Genomic DNA, 13,995 nt, shown 5'->3' with positions numbered 1-13,995 from the left:
ACTGTATTACTGGAGCACAAGTGTTCAAGTGTATTGCATTGTTCCATGATCTCTCCCATAACTGGGTGAGGCTGCAGGTAGCCTAGTGGTTAGAGCACTGGACCAGTAACTGAAAGGTTGCTGGATTGAATCCCTGAGCTGACAAGGTAAAAATCTGTTGTTCTGCCACTGAACAAGGCAGTTAACCCACCCACTGTTCCCTGGTAGGCCGTCATTGTAAATAAGAATTTGTTCTTAACTGACTTGCCTAGTTAAATAAAGGTAAAAAAAATATAATAAAGCCAGCAGCTGGTCATTGTATACTGTAAGCTCAGCAGCTCTATTGGAACAATGAAGATTTGTCCAGTTTGTAGAATTGATACTATTCTGCATGGCACGATAGTGATGATGAGCTCTTCCCTCAGCCACCTACCTCTCTTTTCTCCACATGTTGAACACCACATTATGTATGGATGTATGGTGAATGTAAAATTCAATGAATAGAAATCCTGTTTTTAATGTGGCGCAGAGTGCTGTAGTTGGATTTTACAGTGCACAGTAGCAGGTCATGTCAGTGCATATCTTAGATATCTGTGTGTGCAGTAAATCTCTTACGATCGGGGACGTGTTGGAGCTTGCACCTAACGCAACTCAAAAATGTGAACTCTCCTATGAGACAAAGACTAAGGTGTGAAGGAAGGGGAATTCCAATATGGCTGAAATGGTAGACAATAACCATAAAATAGGTAATAAAATCTACACTGCTAACGTTAGTCTGAGAACGAACAAGAGAATTCAAATGGAGAGATGGATTGGTACGTAAAAAATGTGCATGAATCCATTTTAAAGGATGTACCAAAGCATAATGTTGATGTACCTGTTTTATAAACTACACATTGTTAGATGTAACAGATCTCTGTAGATTCTCTTAACAGATGTGATCCGATGACAACAAAGGGTTGACGGTCAACAGATGGAGAAACACCAGTTTGACTCTGCCAAATAGAAGACAAAGATAACTAAGTGTCATCTCAGTGCGTACAGACCAACTTGGACTCAGGGGTAGACGTAACATAGTAAATGTAAATACAGCCACTCCAATTAGTATGCTATGTATTAATTTGTGGTTGTCCATCATCTATTTCGTATGATATGTCACAAATTACAATTCGTATAATATGTTAAGAATTTGCAAAATGTATGATATGTTACAAATCCAAATTTGTTATGGCTAACGTCAGCTAGGTCGCTATACATTTACTATGTTATGTCTAGTTTATGAGACCAGGCTGTGCAGACAGACAAAGGCTGCAGGTGAGACATGAGAACAAGGTGGAAGGAAGCTATTCAAATCTATGCTAAGATCCAGTAAATCTCTGTGATGTGACAGGCAGACAGCTTCCAGGAACCTCCTCCGGCTCTGGATTTACTGGCAGGAAACTCAGTGGAATGTTGTGTTTCTCCCACATACACTGTAGACCATGGCCTGGGGCCCTCAATGTGTTCATAGAAAAACATTAACGTAAACCCACATACCACCAATGAAATAGGACCAAGAGTAGTACGGATCCATGGTACCGTATGTACTCATTGGAGATGGATGATTCAGATTTCAGATGGAAATTCTGAAAGGGAAGCCATTATTTGGCTTTATTTTTAAAAGCGACCCGTCACAGGAAGGTAGGCGTATGCCGCACGTCACTTCTTCACAGAAGAGGTATTTTAATATATTTTTTTTAATTATGCGGTTTTTTGGCAGAAATGCCTTCTGGAACATGTGAACTTTCATGTGCCTTAAAAATAAAGTTTTATTCCATCTGTAAATATGAAATGAAATAGTTAAATTATGAGCCTAGTTGGTTTAGCCACGGAAAAATACAGGAACCTTCCCGGTAGCCATGAGTTAATGGATGGACTGGACATGCTGGGAGATGAGTTTGTATTGGTCTGCCATATAGCATGCCTCTGTCTATAACGTGAGCTGTTCAGTACTGTATGTGTTGATAGTCCTTTCTGCCACAGCGTTTATGAAAGATATAACATTAGCCATCAATAACTACAAAAGTGTTTCTACTTTGGTCAACAACATTGATGCCCTGAATTTAGCAGGCGCTATCGACAGATCAGTTGGAAAAGTTGTTGGGCTACTTTCTGCACATGCCACGGTCATTGTTAACCGGAGTGACTTGACACAACGCTGGCCAAACAAGACGTAGCTACAAACAAAACGGAGTTAAATGGTTCCAGTCTGCTGTGAAGCGTTCATCCATGTAGAGTGCATTCGGAAAGTTTTCAGACCACTTTACTTTTTCCACATTTTGTTACATTACAGCCTTATTCTAACATGGGTTTCATCGTTTTTTCCCCCTCATCAATCTACACACAATACCCCATAATGACAAAGCAAAAACAGAGATGTTCGATCAGGTTCAAGTACGGGCTCTGGCTGGGCCACTCAAGGACATTCAGAGACTTGTCCGGAAGCCACTCCTGCGTTGTCATGGCTGTGAGCTTAGGGTTGTTGTCCTGTTGGAAGGTGAACCTTCACCCCAGTCTGAGGTCCTGAGCGCTCTGGAGCAGGTTTTCGTCAAGGATCTCTCTGCACTTTGCTCCGTTCATCTTTCTCTCGATCCTGTCTAGTCTCCCAGTCCCTGCCACTGAAAATATCCCCACAACATGTTGCTGCCAACACAATGCTTCACCGTAGCGATGGTGCCAGGTTTCCTCCAGACTTGACACTTGACATTCAGGCCAAAGAGTTCAATCTTGGTTTCATCAGACCAGAGGATCTTGTTTAGGAATCTTGTCCTTTAGGTGCCTTTTGGCAAACTCCAAGCGGGCTGTCATGTTCCTTTTACTGAGGAGTTGCTTCAGTCTGGCCACTCTACCATGAAGGCCTGATTGGTGGAGTGCTGCAGAGATGGTTGTCCTTCTAGAAGGTTCTCCCATCTTCACAGACGAACTCTGGAGCTCTGTCAGAGTGACCATCAGGTCGGCAAGCTCTAGGAAGAGTCTTGGTGGTTCCAAACTTCTTCCATTTAAGAAGGATGGAGGCCACTGTGTTCTTGGGGACCTGCTGCAGACATTTTTTGGTACTCTTCCCCAGGTCTGTGCCTCAACACAATCCTGTCTCGGAGCTCTACGGACAATTCCTTCGACCTCATGGCTTGGTTTTTGCTCTGACATGCACTGTCAACTGTGGAACCTTATATAGACAGGTGTGTGTGCCTTTCCAAATCACGTCCAATCAATTGAATTTACCACAGGTGGACTCCAATGAAGTTGTAGAAACATCTCAAGGATGATCAACGGAAACAGGATGCACCTGAGCTCAATTTTGAGTCTCATAGCAAAGGGTCTGAATAGTTATGTAAATAAGGTTTTTCTGGTTTTTATTTTTAATACATTTGCAAAAATGTCTAAAAACCTGTTTTTGTTTTGTCATTATGGGGTATTGTTTGTAGATTGATGAACAACGTTTTTTTATTTAATCCATTTTAGAGTATGGCTGTAACCTAACAAAATGTGGAAAAAGTTAAGGGGTCTGAATACTTTCCAAATGCACTGTATATGGGTAAAAGTCTAGCTACATTTTCATATAAGTTTCTAATTTTGTCAGAAAGTTGTTTTCATTGCAAGTTAAAGCGTACTGTTAGCTAGCTAGCAAATATTAGTATGCTGGCTCGCTAGCTAATGTTACTTGTATGATCTATGTAGTAATATTATTCAAATCAGAAATACATTTGCATTGCTAGTTATAGCTTAATGTTAGCTAGCTAGCATATTTAACCTAGTTGTCATAGCTGTAGTATGAATACAGTCAAGTTAGTCTAAAGTTATCAGGTTGGTCACGGGTTAGTCCAAAGTTAATATCAGGTTAGTCTCAAGATAGTCTCAGGTTAGTCTAAAGTAAGTCTAATGTTGGTTTTAAATTAGTCTCAGATTAGTCTCAGATTAGTCTCAGGTTAGTCTCAAGTTAGACTAAAGTTAGTCTCAAATTAGTCTCAAATTAGTCTCAGGTTAATCACAGGTTAGTCTCAAGTTAGTCTAAAGTTAGTCTCAGGTTAGACTCAAGTTAGTCTAAAATTTGTCTCAGGTTAGTCTCGATTTAGTCTAAAGTTAGTGTAAAGTTAGTCCAACGTTAATCCAAAATTAGTTTGAAATTAGTCTACAGTTAGTCTAACTTTAGTCTCAAATTAGTCTCAGGTTAATCGCAGGTTAGTGTAAAGTTATTCTAAAGTTAGTCTAACAGTTAGTCTAACTTTAGTCTCAAATTAGTCTCAGGTTAATCGCAGGTTAGTGTAAAGTTATTCTAAAGTTAGTCTAACAGTAGTCTCAAATTAGTCTCAAATGAGTCTAAAGTTAGTCGAAAATGTGTCTCCGGTTAGTCTCAGGTTAGTCTCGATTTAGTCTAAAGTTAGTGTAAACTTAGTCTAACGTTAATCCAAAATTAGTTTCAAGTTAGTCTCAGGTTAGTCTCAAATTAGTCTAAAGTTTGTCAAAAGTTTGTCTAATGTTAGTAAAAAATGTCTATAAAATGAGTCTCAAGTTGGTCTAAAGTTAGTCAAAACGTAGTCTAAAAATACTCTAAAATTTGTCTCAGATTAGTCTCAGTTTAGGCTAAAGTTATTATCAGTTCTGGGACACTGTAAAGTCCAAGGAGAATAAGAGCACCTCCTCCCAGCTGCCCACTGCACTGAGTCTAGGAAACAGTCACCACTGATAAATCTATGATAATCGAGAATTTCAATAAGCATTTTTCTACTGCTGGCCATGCTTTCCACCACAGCAACTTGCCCAAGGCTCCCCCATTTCTCCTTCATCCAAATCCAGATAGCTGATGTCCTGAAAGAGCTGCAAAATCTGGACCTCTACAAATCAGCTGGGCTAGACAATCTGGACCCTCTCTTTCTAAAATTATCAGCCGCAATTGTTGCAACCTCTATTACTGGACTTTTCAACCTCTCTTTCGTATCGTCTGAGATCCCTAAAGATTGGAAAGCTGTCGCGGTCATCCCACTCTTCAAAGGGGGAGACACTCTAGACCCAAACTGTTACAGACCTATATCTATCCTACCCTGCCTTTCTAAAGTCTAGAGTTCAGTGTGTCAAATCGGAGGGCCTGTTGTCCGGACCTCTGGCAGTCTCTATGGGGGTGCCACAGGGTTTAATTCTCGGGCCGACTCTTTTCTCTGTATACATTAATGATGTCGCTCTTGCTGCTGGTGATTCTCTGATTCTCTATTCTTCTGGCCCTTCTTTGGACACTGTGTTGACAAACCTCCAGATGAGCTTCAATGCCATACAACACTCCTTCCGTGGCCTCCAACTGCTCTTAAATGCAAGCAAAACTAAATGCATGCTCTTCAACCGATCGCTGCCCGCACCCGCCCGCCGATCTAGCAACACTCTGGACAGTTCTGACTTAGAATATGTGGACAACTACAAATACCATACCAAGGTGTCTGGTTAGACTGTAAACTCTCCTTCCAGACTCACATCAAGCATCTCCAATACAAAATTAAATCTAGAATCGGCTTCCTATTTCGCAACATAGCATCCTTCGCTCATGCTGCCAAACAAATCAAATCAAATCAAATCAAATGTATTTATATAGCCCTTCTTACATCAGCTGATATCTCAAAGTGCTGTACAGAAACCCAGCCTAAAACCCCAAACAGCAAGCAATGCAGGTGTAGAAGCACGGTGGCTAGGAAAAACTCCCTAGAAAGGCCAAAACCTAGGAAGAAACCTAGAGAGGAACCAGGCTATGAGGGGTGGCCAGTCTTCTTCTTCCTCTGCCGGGTGGAGATTATAACAGAACATGGCCAAGATGTTCAAATGTTTATAAATGACCAGCATGGTCAAATAATAATAATTACAGTAGTTGTCGAGGGTGCAACAGGTCAGCACCTCAGGAGTAAATGTCAGTTGGCTTTTCATAGCCGATCATTTAGAGTATCTCTACCGCTCCTGCTGCTGAAAACAGCAGGTCTGGGACAGGTAGCACGTCCGGTGAACAGGTCAGTGTTCCATAGCCGCACGCAGAACAGTTGAAACTGGAGCAGCAGCACGGCCAGGTGGACTGGGGACAGCAAGGAGTCATCATGCCAGGTAGTCCTGAAGCATGGTCCTAGGGCTCAGGTCCTCCGAGAGAGAGAAAGGAAGAAAGAGAGAAAGAGAGAATTAGAGAGAGCATACTTAAATTCACACAGGACACTGGATAAGACAGGAGAAATACTCCAGATATAACAGACTAACCCTAGCCCCCCAACACAAACTACTGCAGCATAAATACTGGAGTCTGAGACAGGAGGGGTCAGGAGACACTGTGGCCCCGTCCGATGATACCTCTGGACAGGGCCAACAGGTAGGATATAACCCCACCCACTTTGCCAAAGCACAGCCCCCACACTACTAGAGGGATATCTTCAACCACCAACTTACCATCCTGAGACAAGGCCGAGTATAGTCCACAAAGATCTGCGCCACGGCACAACCCAAGGGGGGCGCCAACCCAGACAGGAAGACCACGTCAATGACTCAACCCACTCAAGTGATGCACCCCTCCTAGGGTCGGCATGGAAGAGCACCAGTAGGCCAGTGACTCAGCCCATCTGAGACAAACGATCCTTGACTTCGGCGATGTCATTTACAAAATAGCCTCCAACACTCTACTCAGCAAATTGGATGTAGTCTATCACAGTGCCATCCGTTTTGTCACCAAAGCCCCATATACTACCCACCACTGTGACCTGTATGCTCTTGTTGGCTGGCCCTCGCTTCATATTCGTCGCTAAACCCACTGGCTCCAGGTCATCTTTATGTCTTTGCTAGATAAAGCCCTGCCTTATCTCAGCTCACTTGTCACCATAGCAGCACCCACCCGTAGCATGCTCTAGCAGGTATATTTCACTGGTCATCCCCAAAGTCAACTCCTCATTTGGCCTCTTTCCTTCCAGTTCTCTGCTGCCAATGACTGGAACAAATTGCATAAATCACTGACGCTGGAGTCTTATATCACCCTCACTAACTTTAAGCATCAGCTGTCAGAGCAGCTTACCGATCATTGCACCTGTACACAGCCCATCTGTAAATAGCCCACCCAACTACCTCATCCCCATATTGTTATTTTATTTTTTATCCTTTGCAACCCAGTATCTCTACTTGCACATTCATCTTCTGCACATCTATCACTCCAGTGTTAATTGCTAAATTGTAATTATCTTGCCACTATGACCTATTTATTGCCTTACCTCCCTAATCTTACTACATTTGCACACACTGTATATAGATTTTTATATTGTGTTATTGACTGTACGTTTATTTATCCCATGTGTAACTCTGTGTTGTTTGTGTCGCACTGCTTTGCTTTATCTTGGCCAGGTCGCAGTTGTAAATGAGAAGTTGTTCTCAACTGGCCTACCTGGTTAAATAAAGGTAAAATAATAAAAAATAAAAATAAATCTGATTCGTTTCAGGTTTGTCTAAAGTTATTCTCAGGTTAGTCTAAAGTTAGTCTCAGGTTAGTCTAAAGTTAGTTAAAAGTTTGTCTAACATTTGTCTGAAGCCAGTCAAAAGTTAGTCAATGTTTCTAAATTTAGTCTCAGGTTAGACTCAGGTTAGTCTCAAGTTAGTTTAAAATTAGTCTCAGGTTAGTGTTACAGGCTTTGGTTTTTCCATGTATATTTCGAAGTTGGATGTTAGCACGTGGAGCACCCCAATTGGCATCACGTTGTTAGTCAGTATGTGTTACACCTGTACTGGCTTGTTATCTCATTAGTCAGAATATGTTTCACCTGTGCTGGGTCAGTGCGCCAGTGGTCTTGAGAGATGTGGGGTTTAACACCATTAGTTGGCTCTCCCTATTTGATTTCTTCCCTGTTTTCGTTTTGCTCCACTTTTTGGTTTGCTTCCTGTCTTTAAGTTTGGTGTGGGTTTTAATTTTGTTTGCCTGTTCTTGGGCAAATTTAGTGGATGCTCGTGGTGGGTGTCTTTTAGGCCCCAGTTGTTGTTGCTAGTCAACTTTCAGTGGACACCTCCATGAGTGTCTTTCAGAACCCCTCCTAAAACCCCACCTTTTTCAGTGGCTCTTGTGGTCAGTGACTCTTTATTGGTTCCCCCTTCTGTTTCAGCGACATTATTTGGTTTTCTTGCTGGGGAACGTAACAAAATGGGGGCTCATCCAGGATCATGTTTCCCATGAGTATGATAGTTGATCTAATCACCTTCTCTGAAGCTCTGCTGTGCCCAGATATTTGAGTGTTCAAAATACACTTTTGTCGTAGAGTTTCAGTCACTGACATCCACCCTGAGGGGTTATACGATGGGTGAATGATTTTCAAAGTTGCATAAACGCTTATAAAATAAATTAAAAACCATGGACTTTAAGTTGGAAGCATTTGTGGAAAACCCTACATGGGAGATGCTAGATAATTGTGCAAAGGCAAATCTGCTCATCATCGCAAAGCATTATGACATAAAAGTTGCGCATGCCGATTCAAAAGCAGTACTTAAAGAGTTAGTCTATACTGCTTAGGTGGAGGAGGAAATCTTTCCGGAGAGGGAGGATGATGAAAAGGGTTCTACGGGTGGTATAGTTCACCCTGTAGACGTGCAACTGAGAGAGGTAGAACTAAAGGCAAAATGGGAACAATAGAAATTAGAGTTGGAGCACAGGGAAAGACAAGATGAGCGTGCGGCCAAACAACAAGAACAGGAACATGATCATGCCATTCGACCTAGAGAGAGAGATCTGGAAGCACTCCGAATCCATTAACCTCTTACATCTAGACGTTCCGCTAGCGGAACACCTGCTCCAATATCCAATGATGGGCGTGGCGCGAAATACAAATTCCTCTAAAATCCGAAAACTTCCATTTTTCAAACATATGACTATTTTACAGCATTTTAAAGACAAGACTCTCGTTAATCTAACCACACTGTCCGATTTCAAAAAGGCTTTACAGCTTTTTTACATTAGCATGTGACGTTCAGAACTAGCATACCCCCCGCAAACCTCCGGTGAATTTACTAAATTACTCACGATAAACGTTCACAAAAAACATAACAATTATTTTAAGAATTATAGATACAGAACTCCTCTATGCACTCGATATGTCCGATTTTAAAATAGCTTTTCGGTGAAAGCACATTTTACACTATTCTCAGTAGATAGCCCAGCCATCATGGCTAGCTATTTAGACACCGACCAAGTTTAGCCCTGACCAAAGTCAGATTTACTATTACAAAAGTTTCATTACCTTTGTTGTCTTCGTCAGAATGCACTCCCAGGACTGCTACTTCAATAACAAATGTTGGTTTGGTCCAAAATAATCCATCGTTATATCCAAATAGCGGCGTTTTGTTCGTGCGTTCCAGACACTATCCGAATGGTAAATAAGGGTCTCGCGCATGGTGCATTTCGTGACAAAAGATTTCTAAATATTTCATTACCGTACTTCGAAGCATGTCAACCGCTGTTTAAAATCTATTTTTATGCCATTTTTCTCGTAAAAAAGCGATAATATTCCGACCGGGAATCTGAGTTTCGGTAAATAGAGGGAAAAACAGAAAGACGGGGGCGGCCAGTGCACGCGCCTAAGTCCACTGTCCCCTGATCGGCCACTTGACAAACGCGCTAATGTGTTTCAGCCAGGGCTTTGAATTACGTCATTCAGCTTTTTGCCGCCTTCTGAGAGCCTGTGGCAGCTGTAGGAAGTGTCACGTAAGAGCAGAGATCCTTTGTAATGGATAGAGATGGTAAAGAAGGCCAAGAAATGGTCAGACAGGGTACTTCCTGTACAGAATCTTCTCAGGTTTTGGCCTCCCAAATGAGTTCTGTTATACTCACAGACACCATTCAAACAGTTTTAGAAACTTTGGAGTGTTTTCTATCCAAAGCTAATAATTATATGCATATTCTAGTTTCTGGGCAGGAGTAATAATCAGATTAAATCGGGTACGTTTTTTATCCAGCCGTGAAACTACTGCCCCCTAGCCAAAACAGGTTAAGGCCACCCTGCACCCTCAACAGAGTTTGATCTTGGTCGGAACAGCCGACTTCTACTGCCTTTCAATGAAAATGAGGTGGATGTATACTTTACTCTGTTTGAGAGGATTGCCACATCCCTAAAATGGCCATGAGACATTTGGTCACTGCTCCTTCAAAGTATTCTTGTGGAAAAAGCTTGCTTTATTGCTTGTCCAGAGTTCAGATTGACACTAAAGCTGCTATCCTTCGGGCTATCCTTTGGGCTTACGAGTTGGTCCCAGAGGCATACAGACAACAGTTCTGTAAATTATGAAAGACAGAATCACAAAGCCATGTTGAGTTTGCAAAGGAACAAGCATGTCAAGGACCTTGAGGATTTAAAGACACTCTAGCAGTTCAAGAATTGCCTTCATGAAAGGGTTGCCACCTACATTTATGAGCACAAGGATCTCACTCTTGAGAAAGCTGCAGTCCTTGTAGATGAGTTTGTGTTGACACATAAAACTACTTTCAGAAACAAAGCACCAAGTAGTTATTCCTACGCAAAATCAATCCAGAGCAGTCACCTTCTACTGTGAGGTTTCAGTCCTTTTCTACAGTGCCCAAAAGATAAAGATTGTCAGAAAATGGATTTTTCGTATCCGCCAGTTTGTCAAGAAAGGACACATTGTCTCTCATTGTCCTGATTTGAAACAGAAAAATGAGAGAGAGAAAAGGCAGCTTCTTCTTGTGGGAGCACTCCAGCCCATTAAGTCTCTGGTTGGGAATGGTGTATCTCCTAAACAAGATTTTGGATCAGATGTGTATGAACTCTTTGTTTCAGACGGGTTTGTGTCTCTGTAGAGTGGCGATGCTGTTAAGGAGCCAGTGAAGATACTGCGAGACACTTGGGCAGCCCAGTCCTTCATTTTGGAGGGTGTTTTGCCTTTGTCTGACAATTCAGCAAGTGGTTACAGTGTGTTAGTACAAGGCGTGGAGATGTGGTGTGTGGAAGCTCCTTTATATAATGTGGAACTCAAGTCTGATCTTATTTCTGGTTGCGTTGTCGTTGGAGTGAGGCCTAGCCTGCTGGTGAAGGGGGTCTCATTCATTTTGGGAAACGATTTGGCTGGAGGGTAGGCTGTGCCAAATCATGTTGTTTGTAAGGAACCCAGAGTAGAGGAACCTGATGGGTTTTCAGAAAAGTACCCTAGCGTATTCCGAATTTGTGCCGTTACATGTGCTATGTCTAAGAAAGGCTCCCGGAGCAAGTCTAGTGTTGAGGAGGATGTCAGCGATCCCACCATGGTTGATCTGTCTGAGACGTTTATGGGTGATCCTGAATTCGGTATATGTCCTGAGTTGATCTCTCCTTTGAAAACCCCAGGTGAGCGAGTTTGTGACCGCTGTAGGAAGAGAGGGTCCCTGCAGTTGACACTTCACGTTTTGCTGAGATACATCAAGAGGACGAGTCTGATGAAGTTCATAGGGGTTACTTTGACAGAGATGGTGTTCTAATGAGGAGATTGTGTTCTAATGAGGAGATGGTGTTCTAATGAGGAAACGGTGTTCTAATGACGAAATGGCGTTCTAATGAGGAGATGTTGTTCCAATGAGGAAATGGCGTTCTCATGCCACCTCTGGGCAAAACGATTGGCCCAGTGTATCTCAAATTGTCCTTGCAGTTACGCTTCGACAAGAGATACTGAGGTTGGCTCACGATATTACTATGGCAGGCCATCTTGGAGTCAACAAAACGTATGACCGTATCTTGCGTATTTCTTCTGGCCTGGTCTGAAACAGGATGGTGTGTCTTACTGTAAATCCCATCGTGTTTGTCAGCGGATGGGTAAACCGAACTAAGCTGTACTGGTTGTACCTTTGCAGCCTATTCCTGCTTTTGACAAACCTTTCATCAGGGTTCTAGTGGACTGTGTTGGTCCTTTGCCCAAAGCCAAGAGGGGTAGCGGAAAATACGGAGCGTAGGGGTTGGTAATGTTCTCTAGTTGCGCCGTGATTGTCACGCAATCCGGTGATGTATGACACAACTTGCAGTCTTGTTTACGCTGCTGTGCGTTTTGTTGCCGATCTTACTTTGCTACCTGACGGTTTTTACTTTTTCATTACCGTATATTTTTACTTTTTCCCTCACTCAACTTTTTCACCCCGGAGGTTTTATCTGGACATGGTTCGTCAGGACTTCAAACAGCCGAAGCTAAGTAACATTAACATGATGCCTTCTAATTGCAGTCGTTGTACTTATAATATACAGGAGAACGATCGCCTTACGGCAAGGATAGCTGTGCTGCAAGCCCAGCTTCAGACGCAATCGTTAGGCAAGGGCAATTTCAGTGTAGGAAAGGATGAAACAGCGTCTGTGCCACCAGTAAGTACAGATAGTAACGTTAGTATAAACCCCCTCGCACGGTCCCCGCAGCCGGACAACTTTCTCATGGCTTCTGGAGGGAAACGCTATAGGAATGCTCAACCGGTGTCGCTTATTCAGCCGACAGAAACTTTCAACCGGTTCTCCCCATTAAGCGAGTCGGAGTCAGAGGCCGAGACTTCTCTGGTCTCTGCTCCTCCCGTTGTGGGGTCTGAGACGCCGACGGCTCCCACCATTAGCTCTGACAAATTGAAAACCCTAGTCATTGGCGACTCCATTACCCGCAGTATTAGACTTAAAACTAATCATCCAGCGATCATACACTGTTTACCAGGGGGCAGGGCTACCGACGTTAAGGCTAATCTAAAGACGGTGCTGGCTAAAGCTAAAACTGGCGAGTGTAGAGAGTATAGAGATATTGTTATCCACGTCGGCACCAACGATGTTAGGATGAAACAGTCAGAGGTCACCAAGCGCAACATAGCCCAGTCCACCTGGCTGTGCTGCTGCTCCAGTTTCAACTGTTCTGCCTGCGGCTATGGAACCCTGACCTGTTCACCGGACGTGCTTGTTGCACCCTCGACAACTACTATGATTATTATTATTTGACCATGCTGGTCATTTATGAACATTTTAACATCTTGACCATGTTCTGTCATAATATCCACCCTGCACAGCCAGAAGAGGACTGGCTACCCCTCATAGCCTGGTTCCTCTCTTGGTTTCTTCCTAGGTTTTTGGCCTTTCTAGGGAGTTTTTCCTAGGGAGTTTTTCCTAGCCACCGTGCTTCTTTCACATGCATTGCTTGCTGTTTGGGGTTTTAGGCTGGGTTTCTGTACAGCACTTTGAGATATCAGCTGATGTACGAAGGGCTATATAAATAAATTTGATTTGATTTGATTTGATTCAGCGTGTAAATCAGCTAGAAAGATGTGTCGGCATCGATTAATTGTCTCTGGCCCCCTCCCAGTTAGGGGGAGTGATGAGCTCTACAGCAGAGTCTCACAACTCAATCGCTGGTTGAAAACTGTTTTCTGCCCCTCCCAAAAGATAGAATTTGTAGATAATTGGCCCTCTTTCTGGGACTCACCCACAAACAGGAACAAGCCTGGCCTGTTGAGGAGTGACGGACTCCATCCTAGCTGGACGGGTGCTCTCATCTTATCTACGAACATAGACAGGGCTCTAACTCCTCTAGCTCCACAATGAAATAGGGTGCAGGCCAGGCAGCAGGCTGTTAGCCAGCCTGCCAGCTTAGTGGAGTCTGCCACTAGCACAGTCAGCGTAGTCAGCTCAGCTTTCCCCATTGAGACCGTGTCTGTGCCTCGATCTAGGTTGGGCAAAATTAAAAATGGCGGTGTTCGCTTTAGCAATCTCACTAGTATAAAGACCTCCTCCATTCCTGCCATTATTGAAAGAGATTGTGATACCTCACATCTCAAAATTGGGTTACTTAATGTTAGATCCCTCACTTCAAAGGCATTTATAGTCAATGAACTAATCACTGATCATAATCTTGATGTGATTGGCCTGACTGAAACATGGCTTAAGCCTGATGAATTTACTGTGTTAAATGAGGCCTCATCCCCTGGTTACACTAGTGACCATACCCCCCGTGCATCCGGCAAAGGCGGAGGTGTTGCTAACATTTACGATA

This window comes from Salmo salar, chromosome 11 (assembly GCF_965601325.2).
Source record: "Salmo salar chromosome 11, fSalSal1, whole genome shotgun sequence".
In the NCBI taxonomy this organism is placed as follows: Eukaryota; Metazoa; Chordata; class Actinopteri; order Salmoniformes; family Salmonidae; genus Salmo; species Salmo salar.
The sequence above is the reverse complement of the archived record's forward strand: the minus strand, read 5'-3'. Positions refer to the sequence as shown.